Genomic DNA, 17,445 nt, shown 5'->3' on the forward strand with positions numbered 1-17,445 from the left:
GGAACATTTGCTCTGTGGGGCCAGATAAAATACCAGGAAACCAATAGCCTAGTATACCACTTATGCACATGTGTAAGAAATCATTAAGCAAGGCTACATCTCTGATATCTGCAAGTGATCCCATTCCACAAAGGAGGCTCTTCACAGACCTCAGCAATTACAGACCAATCATACCTGCCTTTTTGTTTAAAGGGATAGAGATAATTTTATTTTTTATTTTATTTTATTTATCACTTGTTAACTGGACCGTGGATCTTTTTTTACCCATGATCTAGGCAATACGGAAAGTGCAACTGTGTAAGTAAAAATACCATAACAGTAGAGGTCTGAATGGTCACTGATGCAGTAGCCTTAGCTATATGGTTGTATCCTACCAAGGATATAACAGATGGCCAGTTTGAAAAGCTTCAGAGCACCTTCCACATGGCCAAACCTATAGCCACCTCAAGATGAGCTGATAAAAAAGACAGGTTTGGACACGAAGTCCTTTAGAGCTTTTATGCTAACAGAGGGAGGAAGGCTGAGCCTTGAAAAACATTATAGGAAACACAAAAAAGTGTCTACCCCCAGCATAAAAATCACATCAAAAACAAGGGGATGGAAGGAGGGAGTGGCTACTGCAGCAGTGATCATTCAAACATCTACTGCTATGGCAAGTTTACTTAACTGTTATATGTTCATCATATTGATCAGTGCTGTAGATTACCTTAGCTATTTGCATTTGGGAGGTAGAAGGAGAACAGTCCAGCAGCCCTGGGGAGAATGTTCCAAGTAAAGCCTGATCAAGACCTAAAGAACGAGTCAAACATGTAGTGTAATGCCTTGTAAAAGTATGTATACAGAACAAAGCTGCTGCTTCTAGAATGCTTCTAGAATTCAACCCTTTCCTAAAAGCCATAGATGAACCCATGGCCCTAGTAAAGAAGGCTTTGTTCCTGCCTGGAATAGTTTTGTTGTGGTGAGAATGACAAAAGGTAACAGCATAAGACAGCTATTTGGAAATAGTCTGTTTTGACACAAGTTGTCCCTTCTTACCTTCACTTCAAATGAACAACTGATCTGAAGATCTGAAAGATTTTGTTCTGTCAACATTTAATTTATATGTGACATTGCTGTACTTCACTACTAGGAGCTAGTGTAGGATCCTGACCAGAATAGCCAGCAGCCATACCCTTCTTACTGTGAACCCCCCTCCATACCTGTCTTATCCCTGCCTCCTATTCCCTATTCTTGAGCCTTATTTCTGCTCTACACCTTTCTACCTCCTTTAGTTGTTCCACTCTCCACTTTCACAGGATTTCACCACTAGATGGCAGTCTTCAACCACCATTAATCTCCCTTCCCGCTCTCCTTTCTCACTCACATTTATATAATATCGATTCCTACTCTTATTCTTTAACTGCTTGTTAACAATTCTACCTACCTCTGAAATCACTCAAATCCTTTCCCTTATAACACCTCCCTAAACATCCCTCTAACCACCCTGCTTACCTTCCTCTGTACTTACCTTCACTATACTGATTGTTTTTCTCACTACCATGCAGCCTTCTTTCCTTGGGTTTACCCGCTCCGTTCGCCCTGTGGGCTCACTACGCTCCCCTACCCTACCCCCAAATTCCACACTCCCCCAGGGGTCCTAATCATAAACCTCCAGTGGCCACACCCCCATTCCTATACAACCAATCCCATCATCCTACTCATTAAGTGCTAACTAACCTAGCTCATCACTTATAGATGCTCATTACATCACTAAGTACTTAATCAATTTATACACTCAATATCCCAACTTACTACAATACCTTGCAGAACCTCCCCACTATCATCCTCTTTAATATACCTTACCCCAATTACTTACTTACCTAACCGTTCACTATGACCATTACACCCAGATCCAAATACCCAATACTATTCCTCTTAATTGCCCTTCTACCTTTACTATCTATAACCTATGTCCTTACTAAATATGAACATCTAACCTTGATTAACTTCAACCAGTCCCTTAAACAATCAACCCTGACAGACATACCACCTTACCTAAACTACATTAATATTACCTCTACACCCTCCTATTTAGTGCCAAAGTTTCAGTGTTTAGTCCACATTAACTATAACCAACCCAAGAAAACAAAATACACACCCTGTAAATTCCTAAATATCATACACAGGATTAAAAATGCTAAACTTTTAGATGGTGACATCCATCCCAACCCTGGCCCTGGATGAATTTCATATTGACTGGAATACCTGCATCTCAGCCAACCAGACTACCCACATAAACCTCTATGTTTTTTTCCCAAACTATAACCTCTCCCACCAGGATCCATAAACCTAACAACAAAGAAACGACTCTTGACTGGATACTGATAAATAGTCACCCCCCCCTCTCTTATGAAGCAGTAATCCTTCCTGATGATGTCAGTAACCACTCACTGACCTACATAATCAGGCAAAAGATCAATGCTCATAAACCTACCTTATATAAAACCATTCGAACCAACAAATACTTTAACCCTATTAACTTCCAAACTAAACTGAAAGCATGTGACTGGTTATTCCTAAAACACCTCCAATTAGACAAAGCAGTATTCTACTTTAATGCCGAATTCTTAGAAATCCTGGATTATCATGCCCTATCCCACTCAATGAGAAATAGTACTAAAACTGCTCCATGGCTAACAAAAGAGACAAGGTGCAAAATTATACTAAGAAATAAAATGTGGACCAAATGGAGAGCAACTAAAAACCCAGCTGATCATCTAACATTTAGACAGCTGAGAAATGCTACCACAAAATCTATACTTCTAGATAAAAGAAACTTCTACCACAACAACCAATACAAACCTCAAAAGTTATGGGCAGGCAAAAACAGACTCCTCCACCCAGGTCAGTCCAAAACTCCCACCCCAACAGGATCCACCTATGAAACTCCTAAGCATATTGCAAATGCCTTTAATACTTTATTTACTGATGCAATCCAAACTCTTGACAATTCACTACCTCCTGTTAGTACAAGATTGTCATCCTCCTTGACTTCTTTAACCCCCTTATTTCATTTACAACCACTCCCTACATCCCTCATCTGCACTCTTCTTCATAAAATAAAACCTTGCACCTCCTCAGCTGACCTTCTACCAGCAGAATATCTACAGAAAGCTGCAGCAGTAGTAGCCTTTCCTATTTCCATCCTTATAAATAGAACCATTAACGAAGGAATGATCCCATCTATCTGGAAAGTCTCCCACATTATCCCACTGCATAAAGGGGGCAACTCAACTGAACTTTCTAACTACCGCCCAATAGCTCTACTCTCTCTCTCCTTTAGCCAAGATTATGGAAAATGTATCCACCGCCAACTACTAGACCACCTACTGAAAAATAACTTACTAGCTGTCAGCACAGCTTTAGGCCACACCATAATACCACCACAGCCCTCTTATCCTTTTCAGACTGTATTAACAATAACTGAAACAACAATACTCTACCCTCAGCACTCTTTATTGACCTATCAAAAGCCTTTGATATGGTCAACCATCAACTTCTTTTGAAGATACTTAAGTCTCTCTCACTAGATACACAGGTTTTACAATGGTTTAAATCCTACCTTAAAAATAGGCAACAGGTTGTGTTTTGGGAAAATAATCTATCCTCTCACCTTTCTATTAACCTGGGATTCCCTCAAGGTTCTATCCTGGGCCCTCTCCTTTTCTCACTTTTCATCAATAATCTTAATCTAATCATTCCTCAAGCTACATGTATCCAATATGCTGATGACTCCACACTAATATGCTCGGCTACCTCTGCACCTCAACTTCAGGCCGTTACCCAAACAGTGCTTAACACAGTAGAAAACTGGTTCTTACAGCATAGCCTCCTCCTGAATCCTAAAAAGACAAAACTATTAATCTTCACTCCCACTGAAAGGTCCCCCCAAATGACTTCACAATTATATCCAATAATGGCATCGTTATATCTCCTGACCCAACTACTAAGCTCTTAGGGGTAACAATAGACCATGATGTTAGCTTTGGCTCACATATTAACACAACAATAAAAACAGTAAACTGAAAATTAGGCTCCCTCTATAGGATTAAACCCTTCCTAACTCCAACAGCTAGAACAACTATTGCCCACACCCATCTAACTTCCAACCTCCTCTACGTCTCTCCCATCTATATCAACCTATCAAAAAACAACCTTAACAAACTAGCTACCTCCTACAACAATATTCCCAGATTTGCTACTAGTTCCTCATATAGAACTCACCACTGTAAAAACCTTAAGCAACCAGGATGGCTCGAACTTCATAATCAACTTCAGTTGCAAAAACTTATTATTGCCCATAAGATCCTCTATCTTCCTGAAAATACTCCTATACTTACTAGCCTTCTAACCCCCTACAGTAATTTGACAACCCTTCGCTCAGCCAATAAAGTACTAGTTATCTACAGGCAAATCCAAAAATAAGGCCGGTGATTCTCTGTTTGCCAACATGGTTGGCAAATCCTGGAACCTGCTTCCCAAGGAACTCCCATCTCTCTCCTCAGCGAAACTGTTCAAAAAACAACTCAGAGAATACCTTAGTAACCACTGGTTATGCCCATGTAATAACCCAGACTAATCTTGCCACCACTTTCTCTGAACCCTACCTACATAACTTTTGCAATTTAATTCCAACTCTCTCTATGCCTTAGCGATTAGACCTACCCATACTAATTTTAGTCTTTACAACTTTCTCTTACATATGATCCTCTTCCAACTATGTACTTGCATAGTTTGCTGTTTACAGCATTAACTTGCTATCACATATAAATATCTATATAGACGTTCTTTATATTTCTTATTATGTTACCTTAAAGTTGCTATGCTACTATAGGATAAATGGAATGACTCACTGCTAAACCCTGTACCTGGAGATGCTATATTTGTTAGTGTGCTTTTCATTTCTCTTTCTTATTGGTGTGCCACTTTAAATTTGTTTGTTGTTCAATCTCTTTCTTATCTGCTACTTAAATAGTAATATCTGTCTATAAAGCATTGTATTCTTCACCTTAAAATAGTACTGTACCTAAATTTGTTACAGTTTTACTTATCTGTAATTGTAGTTGCTAATATTTTGCTTATGTGGAGCTTTTCTCCCCCGGCCTCTACTGAAAATGGACATATATCCAGTTAGACTAGCCCAGTCAACAAATGTAAAATAAATAAATAAGATAGTACATGAATTGTCTGTGGACATCCAAGATATGGAGTATCTCTTCTCCCTCATTTTTAGTTTCAGGAAAGAAAACGGGGAGATGGGTAGTTTAGCTTACAGTAACTCAGATACCACTTTAAGCATAAAAGATGGATTAGATCTCAACAAAGCCCTGTCTCTTTGGAAAATAAGGTAGAGTAGACTTAACAAAAAAGCGTGCAACTCAGATACTCATCTTGCAGATGTCAGAGCAATCAGTAAAACGATTTCCCATGTTAAGAACCTCAAGCTAGACAAATTACCTGGTTCACATGGAGTAAGCAGAGGAAAAGAAGAATCCATGGGCAGACATGCTATAATGGCTGATAAATGCACCTTTATGGAGAATTAAGAAAAGCCACAGGATAGTAACTCATATTGAGCAACCAGAAGAGCACTAGCACTGAATAGGTGATGGGTATGTTGTTGGCATCACTAGAAAACCTTTTCCATTTGCTAATATATGATTTTCTAGTAGTGAGCCTGCTTGCCTCCATTACCACCTGCTGCATATCCTCAGTAAATAGGTGTCTAATTAAGACTCTATTGTCCACGCAGTCAGCTGAAGTCGACTGTGGTCAGGATGTATCAAACTCCCCTGATCTTGCGTGAATAAATCTATTCTGTGAGGAAGCATGTGTTAATTGACCTTGGCCATTTCCAAAAGAAGAAATAATCATTGTTACTTCAGCCAGAAGAAGGGAGTCTCCACAATGAGCCTGGGGTATTTCTACTGAATCTTAAGAAGTACCCTGGATATTAGTGGAAAGGGTGGGAAACATACAGGAGCATTCCTGTCAAAGGAAAGAAAAAGGCATCTGTATTACAGGCCTTCTTGCATGGAGTCCTGGAGCAAAATTTTAACAGCTGAGTGTTCAGAGAAGAGGCAAATAGGTCTACTTGAGGAACTCCCCACAGGTGGAAAAAATCTTGGAAAACCTCTGATCTAGTTTCAATTCCTGAGTGGCTGCCCTTGTCCTACTCAGCTTGTCTGACACACATTTTTTTCTCTGACAGGATGTATGATGACAATAGACTGAGACTGTGTTGTGAATCTATATCCCAAGCTAAACTAGTTAGTCTGCAAAGGGTGTAAGACTTGGTTTCCTTCTTGCTTGTTGATGGACCACATGACCGTGGCATTGTCTGTACCAAGTTGAAGAGGTTCAGGGGACCAAAGATGACTCAGAGAGTTGAGTGCCTTGGCCAGAGCAAGCATCTCTTTTATATGTATGCATATTCATCTGTCTTTGGTGTCCCACGCACCTTGTACTTTTATCTGCCCTGACACAGCTACCCAAACAAAGTCTGAGGCATACGTAGTGACTGACTGCATTGCAGGAAGCAGGGAGGGAGAAAGGGAAACCTGGATTTAGGGAAATTTGCTGTCTCCACCAAGGGATTTCTCTTGTGACAATCCCTAGCACTGGAATTTGAATAGACAAGGAATGTGGGTGCTAGGACCAAACAGATTTCAGATGATGTTCTACCTTTCTCATGTGGAGTCTTCCCAGTTGTATCATAAGAATCATAGATGCCACAAAACCCAAAAGTTTGAAGTATCACCTTGCAGTGACCAGAATCTGAACTGAAAACCTTACAAATAGATTTAGATAAAGATTTGTACCCCCTGGAAGAAAAGCTCTTTGAGCTGAGGTGTCCAGTATGCACCCCAGGATCACAGTACTGTGTGAAGAAGTCAAAACGACTTTTGAAGGTTCTATTGAAATCTCAGCTTGTATAAGAGATCTCACTCCAAAGTGAAATATTTCTGACACTTTGAAAAGGACTCCATGAAGATAAGCAAGTCATCAAAATACAGAAAAATGTGGATACCCTGTAGCCTGCAAAGAGGTATAACTGGAGCTAGACATTTTGTGGACACTCTTGATACAGTGTCTAGTCCAAAGGGTAAGGCGGTGAATGAATAATGTGATCCAGATACACCAAAACTTTAAGAAACACCTCTGGATGAATAGGGATGTGATGAGAGGCATGTTTTAGTGTCTAGTGTTGGCAGGAGACTTAAATGAGAAAGAAGAGGCAACAGGTTGTGAAGTGACAGCATTTTGAATATGGGTATTACCACAAACACTTTTAGGAAAGAAAGATCCATGACTGGTCTCCAACCATTTTCTTTTTTTATTGTGGCACCAGAAACATCCCTGAATAAAAATCCTTCTCAGTCTTGGCATCAGGAACTTTTTCTATCACTCGCTGAGGCAGTATGTATCGAAGAACATGGAGAAATAGAGGTCTGGTGAGTGATGAATTACCCCCTAAAAGGGGGAGGGGTTACTCTCACTGTCATTTGTAATCTTGATGAATGATCTTCAGAGCACATTTGTATGCAACTACCTGTTGCCAAAGAGGAAAATGGAAATTCAGACTTTCTGGAAGGGAAAAGGGACTGCCAGGGTGGGAAGGGGATACAGGGCCCCTTAACAGTCATTCTGACTTGTACTGTCTCTGGGAGTGGGGAGTTCCAGTATTCTTTTTTGGACCCCCTCCCCACTATTTCTTGAACCTAAATGAAGGGTTAGAGATTCTCCTGAAAATTTGGAAAAGGAGGGCTAAAAAAAATTTAGAGATTGCCTGTACCAACTTATATTTCTCATCACACTTTTTGACAACCTGTGCAACAGAGAAACCAAAATCTAAATGAACTAAACCAGAAGATTGCCCATCCTTAGCCTCACTATTGTCCCTCTACAACCTCGCTAGATACCTCAGATCAGAAAATAAATGTCTTCTAAAGGTAGAATTACCCAACCTTACAGCTGGCCGAGTTCTTTACTCCGTTGCTATAGCCAAGGTGTGGAATTCCTTAACCACCACAATCAGAACCACTTCTAACCACACCATTTTCAAGAAGTCTGTGGAAGATTACCTCTCCAAACTATGGGTCTGTACATGCTCAAGTAATTCTTCCAGCATTACATGAAATTAGAAACCTCTTCTAACAACTTTAACACTTTGAAATATCTATCTGTCTTCACTTAATTTAATTCTTCCCCATCTCAGTGAGTTTTATGCATCCTCAGCTACAAGATGAAATTTAAAGAAAAGAAAGCATATATATATTGTATCTGGGTGTAAATCATTGTTATTTTTGTATTTTGTATAATGTTGCTTACTAGTAACTTGAATCTGTTAACAGTCGTTATGTAACTTTATCTCATCAATATATATGTAATATGTGGAGCTTTTCTCCCAGGGCCTCCACTGAAAATGGGCACTCCTAGGCTCAGTGGACCATCCCGGAAAACAAATGCAAATAAATAAATAAACAAAGCTTTATCCAAAGGAGCATTTAAAATCTCATTTTTTTATTTCGTCTGGGAGGTTCTGAGAATGCAGTCAGCCGAACCTCCTCAAAAAATACTAGTGGCCATAGCCCTACAGAAGTATCAGCTGAGTCATACGCACACACTATAAACAACAAGTAAACCTGTAAGATGTATTTAAATCAGATTTTCTCCACAAAAAGAAACTGTAGCTAAAACCTTCCTCATACTTTCTGAATTAATCAGAATCAACTTTAACACACGAGCCTGACAATTCTAAATTCTGAAAACCAAAGATGCTGAAGCATACACTTTTTCCCATGCCTATCAATAATTTTCCCATCCTTTTCAGAAAGAGTAAGATTGGAATTAACCAAATGTTTAGCAGCAGTAGGGTTAGGTAAAGCTACAGCTGCTGGGACAGGTTTGGGAAAAGTATACAAAAACTTAAAAGGCTGTAAAACTTTACACATTCTGTTTTTTTAAGGGACAACAGACTGACTCAGGACAATTGCAGGCAGTGAAACACACAACCTACAAAGCTTATAGAATCTGTGTTGGAGGGAAGCCTGCTAGCTTATCAGTGGGAGTGATAAGCAATACGTAATCTATCTACCACATAAGGAGTGGTATCTGGCCCAGAAACTGTAGTTATTGACCATTTGGGCAATTTTTCCATCTCTCTCAATTTTCTGATTTAAAAGGCCACATTTGCACTTGTTTCTTTCCTATAACTAGTCTAGTTCAGATACAGATTCTTAGTTTTAGCAATTGAATTTGCTTATTTGCGCTCAGCATTTGTTCAGAACTTGTTATAAGCACTAAATAAGCTACAAATTACTACAGCACTCAACATTCCTCATTACCTAGAGGAAACAGTTTTTGTACTTACTTTCCTCACTTGCTTAGAGAAAAATAGCTTGTGTAATCACTTTCCTCACTTGTCTAGAGTAAAATATTTTTTTCATTCAGGCATGTCCAAGGGTCAGCTTCCAGTGTTCTTTCCTATCTATCTGATGAATCTGGGCATCTTGGGGCAATTTAGCAATTGCCTCATGTACACAGACAACCCTTTCCTCCTACCACCCAACACTGCAACCTGTGAGAGATGCACTTATCTAGCCAAACTGGAGGTAAAGCTCTCCCCCACCAAGACTGAACTTGACGGTCAAGAGGAGAAGGTAAACACTCATCACATAGTCCCACTAAACCTACACCACCAAAATCCACACATAGAAACACAAAAACATTTGCGGAGGCTGTCAATGAAAATCTGCTCAAACAACAGAGACCTCCAAAGCAGAAACGCAAGCAACCTCCACCACCCAACACAACCCAAATTACACATAGCCAACAGACTCAGTGTGCCACTCAACCACAGCCCATAAGGCAAAACAACGTACCCAACACACTAGTCATAGGTGACTCTATAGTCAGGCACACTGATGTCCCACTCACCAGGCTAAACAAGGAGAAGGTTACTGTCAGCTGCCTGTCAGGTGTCAGGATCCACCACATAACCCACTCATTCAGGTCACTCCACAACAAGTACAAATATGACTATGTCAATGTCCATGTTGGTGTGAATGACCTGAGATGTACCTCCGTTGACTACATGAAAAGAGACATGGAAGAGCTCTCTGATCTTGTAGCCCAGTCAGGTATGACCCTAGCCCTGAGTAGCATCCTGCCATCACCCAGAATGATACCGCAGTACAAGGACAAAATGATTGACTTCAACAATTGGCTAAGCTTCTGGTGTCATTTTAAGGGGATCCAGTATCTGTCTGCCTGGGACAACATTGTCAACAGACCATGATGCTTTGCTTGAGATGAATCAGCAACCACAAAAAATAGAGCTTAAATCCACAAAACAACAGCCAACAAAAGTACAACATTTTAATTGCCTGAGATGGCCTGCACCTGTCGCCCCTTTGGTTCTGGATACTGGCTAAGGCTCTTGCCGCCCCTATAGTGCCTTTTTAGGCAAGGTTCAAATGACAAATTCACCACCATAACAGGAACAGGCAAGTAACAACTGAGGGTAATGCTACTCAATGCTAGAAGTCTAAATCTCAAAATGCACTCCCTCGAGGTACTCCTTAAAATGGAGAACATCAGTATCTGTGCAGTGACTGAGACCTGGTTCAATGATCCAGAGAGCACCCCTGCATTAACAGGCTATAACTCATACCACACTTTTCGGCCATCTAACCTGGACCGGAACACCAAAGGCAGAGGGAGGTGTGTCCATATTCATTAAGTATATCCACACCTCCAGGCTAGTTGCTCAGCATAATGCATCTGAGGTTATCCATGTGCAACTAACTCTGGGCAAAACTGCAATGCAAATTGTAGCTTGCTACAGATCCCCCACCATGCCCCAGGATTCCCACTCCTCTTTTCTTGATATACTGGAAAATATTAGGGTTCAACCAAACACCCTAATAATGGGCGATTTCAACTACCCCACCATTAACTGGGAAAACTACTCATGTACCAACTCTTTCACTCAACGCTTTCTAGAATTCATAAATTCCAATGCCCTAGATTAACTTATCCACACCCCCACCAGAGGCAACAATATCCTAGACCTAGTCATTACCAACATGAGTGACCAGTGTTCCGCACCTGATGTCAACTCCTCGTTGGTCAGATCTGACCATAAGCTAATCACCCTAGATATCCACATCCCGCCCCCACCCCCCATTAAGGAAACTATGGTAAAAAATTTCTCCAAAGCCAACTTCATGCTTCTTAAGACAGATGTGGCAAACTTCGTGATACTCATGCAGATGGATAATACAGTTACAACTGCTGAATCCTACACAAATGCACTCTATAAGCACTTACATGAGTGCATGGATAGTGATATCCCAAACAGATCCAAGACACTATCCTCCAAAAAAAAGGAAGCCAATCTGGTGGTCCTCTGCCATTAACAAACTCTACAACAGAAGGAAGAAACTGTTGCAAAAGAGAGTAAAATCCCATGAGAGGAGGCACTCCCTGGTTAGCCTCAGTAAGAAGCTGAGATCCTTTATAAGATCCTCCAAAGCTAGCTACCAAAACAAAATCATCACTGATTCTAGGGACAACCACAAAACATTCTCTACTATGTCAAGAATCTCAATGGCAACACCCAGATCTGCTCTGAGTTACAACACAACGGCACAAAAATTACAGAACCAATTGATATTGCCAACATCCTGGCAGATAGGTTCAGTGCTAACTTTACCCCCCCCACACCCCTAAAGAGCCCATATCTATACATGAAGAATGCAGAGTCACTGTAATCACAACTACATAGGTAAAAGCTGCACTCTCTAAAGCCAAAAACACAGCATCCATGGAACCGGACAACATCCCAGGCTGCGTTTTTCATGAACTTCAGAACGAACTGGCTCCCCACCTAAGCACCATGTTCAATCATAGCCTCACGTCAGGCTTTGTGCCCACTGAATGGTGCACAGCAACAGTTACCCCACTCCACAAAGGGGGAGCCACCACTGATCCCAGGAACTATCGCCCTATTAGCATGATGAGCCTGGTCTGTAAGTCCATGGAGCGTATCATCATGGAACTCATAAACAAAGACATTGGTAACCTCCGAACTCTGGACCCCACCCTGTTCGGGTTTGTGAAATGCAGATCATGCCTCCTGAACCTGATTGGCTTCTTTGAGGCAGTCACCAAAGCCGTAGACAAGGGTAAAGTGGTTCACACAGCCTATCTTGACCTCACCAAGGCTTTCAACACCATCCCCCATTCTGGAGTTATAACTAAACTCACTAAACTAGGTATAAATCCCTACATCACAAGATGGGTTACCAACTGGCTCACTGACAGAACCCACACTGTAAAAGTTGCAGAATCCAAATCTGACTTCAAACCAGTGACAAGTGGAGTACCACAGGGTTCAGTGCTGGAACCTCTCCTGTTTGGTATCTACTTCTCTGAAGTACAGGCTAACACAGAAGGCCTTTGGCTAATGAAGTTCACAGATGACTGCAAACTAGGAGCCATAGTCGAGTCCCCAAATGATGTGGACATCCTACAGAAGGGCCTCACTGAGACAGATGCCTGGTGTCAGAGGCATGGCCTCAAGCTCAATGCCAAAAAGTGCATTGTCATCCCCTTTGGTAAAAACTCTGTACCCATGAACTACCACATAGGCAGCAGTCTACTTAACCCTTAATGTGTGATAAGAGACCTTCGGACCAAGGTGGAGAGTAGTCTCTCCTTTGATAATCACATCGCCACAGTAGTCAGGAAATCCTTCTACATGGCACACTTCATCACAAAAGGGTTCGCATCCAGGAAAAAAGAGGTCATTGTTCCCCTGTACTCGACACTCATTAGACCCATTATAGAGTACAACGCCCCTTTTGGAATGTACCTCACAAGACATCTGCAGCAGCTGGAAATGCCACAGAAGTACCTCACAAAGAGGATTACTGGCCTCAAACAGATGCCCTACACTGACCGTCTCAAAAAACTCCAGCTTTACTCTGTAGCATATTGCCTACTCTGAGGTGATCTCTGCCTAACATATAAAGCTATGTCAAACCCAGAGGTGTTGGACATGCTACACCTAAAGAAATCCCAAGCCCTCTGAGCTACATGATCTAGGGACCTAAACCTTGTCAGCACAATAAACAGGACATGCTGGAGGGATATATTCCTGTCCCAGAGACTTCCCATACTCTGAAACAAGCTATCCATTTATGTCATGCAAAGTTCCCCATTAGCAGTCTTCAAGAAAAATCTTGATGAGTGGATGGGAAATAGGAAATACACTCCAGGGATCACTTCTGTGGCTCTGCTCGATAGAGGCACAGGAAAATAACTTTCTTGGGTGGCGTAAGCCAGGGAACCTTGTTGCGCCAATAGCCAAGTACCTACCTATGAACCTATATACAGTACATATATTTATATTTATATATATATATATATATATATATATATATATATATATATATATATGTATATACACACACACACACACACACACACACACACACACGCACACGCATATATGCATATACAAAGATAATAAGTAAATCAAAGTAGCTTGGGTTAAAGATGAGGCATGCTAACAGGAAGGCATTGCATAGTATATAAAGCAATGGATAGAGACCAGGATGTTTACTACTCTTAGGAAATATAAAACATGAGGGTCATATGTACTATGAGCTTTGGTCCTCTGGAGTCTGGGGACCATGCTGGAAGAACCACTGATGGAGACCTTCAAAGAATCACTGACTAGAGTTAAAATGCCTAAGGAATGGAGGACAGGTAGTCTGGTACTTTTCAAAAAGATGGGGATGGAAAATTCAGCAGGACTATTAGTCACAGAGTGGTGGCAGAGAAAGCATGTATTGATCATGACAGAAAGCAAACTGACTTCATAATTGATGACAAACTTCAAAACAGCACCAAATGTGGTTTTGTGGCTATCAAAAACTATTAATCAAACCTGATAGATTTTTTGACTGAGTTACAGAAGAATTTGATGTCAGAGTATTGATTGACATAATCTGTCTGAATTTTAGCAAGATCTTTGATGTTTTCTTGCCAAGGTGACTGACAGTAAAACAAGAGGTCTTGTGGATAAGAGAGAAGTAGATGTCTTCATGGCTGGAGAATAGAGCACAGAGGGTATTTGTGAATGGATGATGTCAGAATAAGGAATTTAAATAATGGAGTGTGACAGAGGTTAAACCTGGCTTTAGTACTCCTCAATGTGTTTGTTTAAAATACGTCTGACATAATACAGAATGGGTTAACTCTTTTTACTGATGACACAAGATAGGTGCAATAGTGGGGAAAGGTGCAAGAGTCTAGGGAAGGATTTGAAAAGGCTAGTTGGCAGAAAGTTAGTAATTGAGATTCATTGCGGACAAATGCAAAACACAGCACTTCAGTCAGAGCAACCATGGGATGACATATTAGCTGCAGGAGTGGAAATGATAACAGCAGACCAGAAAAAGAAACTGGGGTATTTCTCACACCTATATGGGGCAATCATGAGCAAGACAGAGAAGGAAGAGATAATAATAAGCAAACTGTTGCGAATGCAGTCTCAGAGGATAGACCTCAGAAGCAAAGAGGTAATGTTTCCCCTCCAGTGAGTTCTTGTATCACCTTCATACTCAAGCAGTGGTCTAGATATCAATCTGTTGGAAGGAGAACAGAGAAAGGCCACCAGGAATGTGCATGAGATGGAGAGGACAGGCTATGTCCAGACACTACAGTAGGTGGACTACATTTTATTTATTTATTTATTTCAGTTTGATTACCGGGGAAGTCCACTGGGCCAAGAAGTGCCCATTTTCAGTGGAGGCCCGGGGAGAAAAGCTCCATGTACAATAGTAGTATGATAAGGGTTACAAAACAATGAGAAAGGTTACATAATTTTGGAGATGAGCTACAGTAGTATGGTTCATACATTCAGTGGAATTACATACATTCAAAGGAAAAATGGTAATATTCATTGTGAGACAGTATATAACAAAAACTGAATTTTTTTTTTTTTTTTCTTTCGGATTCTTACAATATTTACAAATATGGAGTTTATTTAAGTCTGCTAGTTCAGGTTCTTGGAGAAATTAGATGAAGCTTGAGAGTATAGGAGAAATTAGATTAAGCTAAGATTAAGCTAGATAGTATAGTAAAGCAGTAGTATGGAGAGTTTAGTGGGGGGAGTTATGTAGGGTGAAAGCAGGAGCATTTCCATTTGGAAGAGAGATACTGGAAGAGTTGTTCTTTGAAGGATTCAGTGTTAGGTATTGTCCTAAGTGAGGGAGGAAGGGAGTTCCATTTCTTACCTAGGGAGAAGGAGAGTAGAAGCTGGCCAGCGCGACGTTTTGGTTTGTGAATGGCGATTAGGTTTTGGTGTTCAGACCTCAGAGATCTATTTGGGGTGTAAGGGGGAAGAATGTTTTTTAAGGCTGGGCATTTATCAGGGGAGAATATTAATTTGTGAGCATTGGTTAGTTGTAGATAGTCTAGGTGGCATCTCACAAGAGACCAGATAAGACAGAAAATATATGATGTGGGTATGAAAGCTCATGTCTAGGCTTCAGTAGGAAGAGGACAGTGGAAGGCAGAAGGGGAGATGTCTAGCAGTTTGAGGGGAATACTTCCTAATTTACCCACCCTCTAAAAGTGCTCCTTTATAGAAGGTTGGAGACTGATGAAATTAACTACCAGAATGAGAGACAGAAAGAGAGTCTGCAGAGGCTCTCAGGAGGGATTAGGACAGGTGAAGGAAGTTCATTTCCAGAGAATGCACTTTGACCTATCTTGGTGAACATTTTAGTTTATGCCTAAATGGCAATTTCACAGAAAAACAACAAATCTTCCTTCTAGACAGAAGTGTATAATTCATCAGATACGGTTAAGATGCTGTTTTGAAAATTTATGTGAGAAACTCTGAAAAAAGCAATGACATTTTGGGGAAACTAGAAACTTGCCAATTAATAGCACACTACTGGTATTACTTTATTTCATTACGGGCTCAGGTAAAAACACATTACGGCCAATTTCCTTTTAAAGTAAATGGATTCATTCTACTATAACTTTGCAGTTTTTATAGCTCTGACTAAGGTCATAGAGCTGGTGTGTTGCCTCTGCCATTAATAAAAATGGTAATGCTGGTCTTTCACATGATTTTACTTCTGAAAGATTAGCTTACTCAATGTTGGCTAGTTCTCAACTGGCGTTTTCCAGGAATACATCTTCCTGTGGGGTTCCCAGAAGAAGATATCTTCTATTTGCCATTGCTGTCTTCCCATCTGACTGACTTGCTTAAAAACTGTGGCTTATCAACAGAAACAATGGATTGTGTGCAATATCAAAGTAGTGAAAAAAATAATTTGGAAGAATTCATTCACCACAGATGCATTGCAGAAAGGGGAAGACGGTTTGTTCTCAGAAGGAAGAAAGGTGAATTAATAGCACATGAGTTGTTACCTGGCCAACACAGAGAGCTGCAGTCCCTATAATTTCATCCCTGCAACTGGCTCTGAGTAGAATTTCAGTTCTGATATTCTAGTTGTTTTAAACAGGACTCTCACCCACAATGTCCACACAGTGCTCACTATTCAAATATAATCACCTGCTTTTTGTTCTTTGAAGATTGCAGCACTTTTCAATTTCTCAGTGTAAGAACACAGTACTTGAAACTTCTTTTTTTCTTATTACTGTAGTAGTATCTTTCTTTTAGTTGGTCTGTCAGTTTAAAGAAATGGTTTAAGGCTATGAGCTGTTAGGAAGCTTTGTCCTGCAGTCTGGGGTTTGAGCATGTCAGCCTCCATTTGCCTACCATGTAACTCTAAAAAAGTCAATTAAGCAGACTGTGCTCCCTCTTCACCCCTCAAAAGAAGCTTGTGCCTAGTGGGCCTACCCAATTAATGAAAAAAATGTATGTATATATATATATATATATATATATATATATATATATATATATATACATGTGTGTGTGTGTGTATATATATCTATATATATCTATATATATATATCTATATATATATATATATATATATATATATATATATATATATATATATATATATATACACACACACACACACACACACACACACACACGTGTGTGTGTGTGTGTGTGTGTGTGTGTAGGTTTGTCTGCTTCCAATACAAATACCTTGCTTAGGACCCTTAACAAATCAGTTACATTTGCTGCACATTAGCACATATAAGGCATGACACTAACAGATACTAGGCCAGCGATACTGCCTCTGCTGCATAGGCCATCCATTGTACCATATTATCAATTCAATTAAGTTAGTGCGTTACCTTGATACATTACAAGAACTAGTCACAATAATGAGGCTTAGTATGACCATACTTTATTTTAGGCACAATTTACCCTTCCTTAGTCAGTTGCTTTATTCAGTG

General features: G+C 40.3%; 1 protein-coding gene across 1 annotated transcript in view; it reads right to left on the reverse strand.

Annotated features, from left to right (window-relative positions):
* The window catches only part of COL5A2 (collagen type V alpha 2 chain), a 738,909-nt gene that overhangs the window by 294,262 nt on the left and 427,202 nt on the right, over positions 1-17,445 (reverse strand). The gene's annotated exons all lie outside the window — the stretch shown is intronic.

The sequence above is a fragment of the Protopterus annectens genome, chromosome 6.part0 (assembly GCF_019279795.1).
Source record: "Protopterus annectens isolate FY-2018-M chromosome 6.part0, PAN1.0, whole genome shotgun sequence".
Lineage (NCBI taxonomy): Eukaryota > Metazoa > Chordata > Ceratodontiformes > Protopteridae > Protopterus > Protopterus annectens.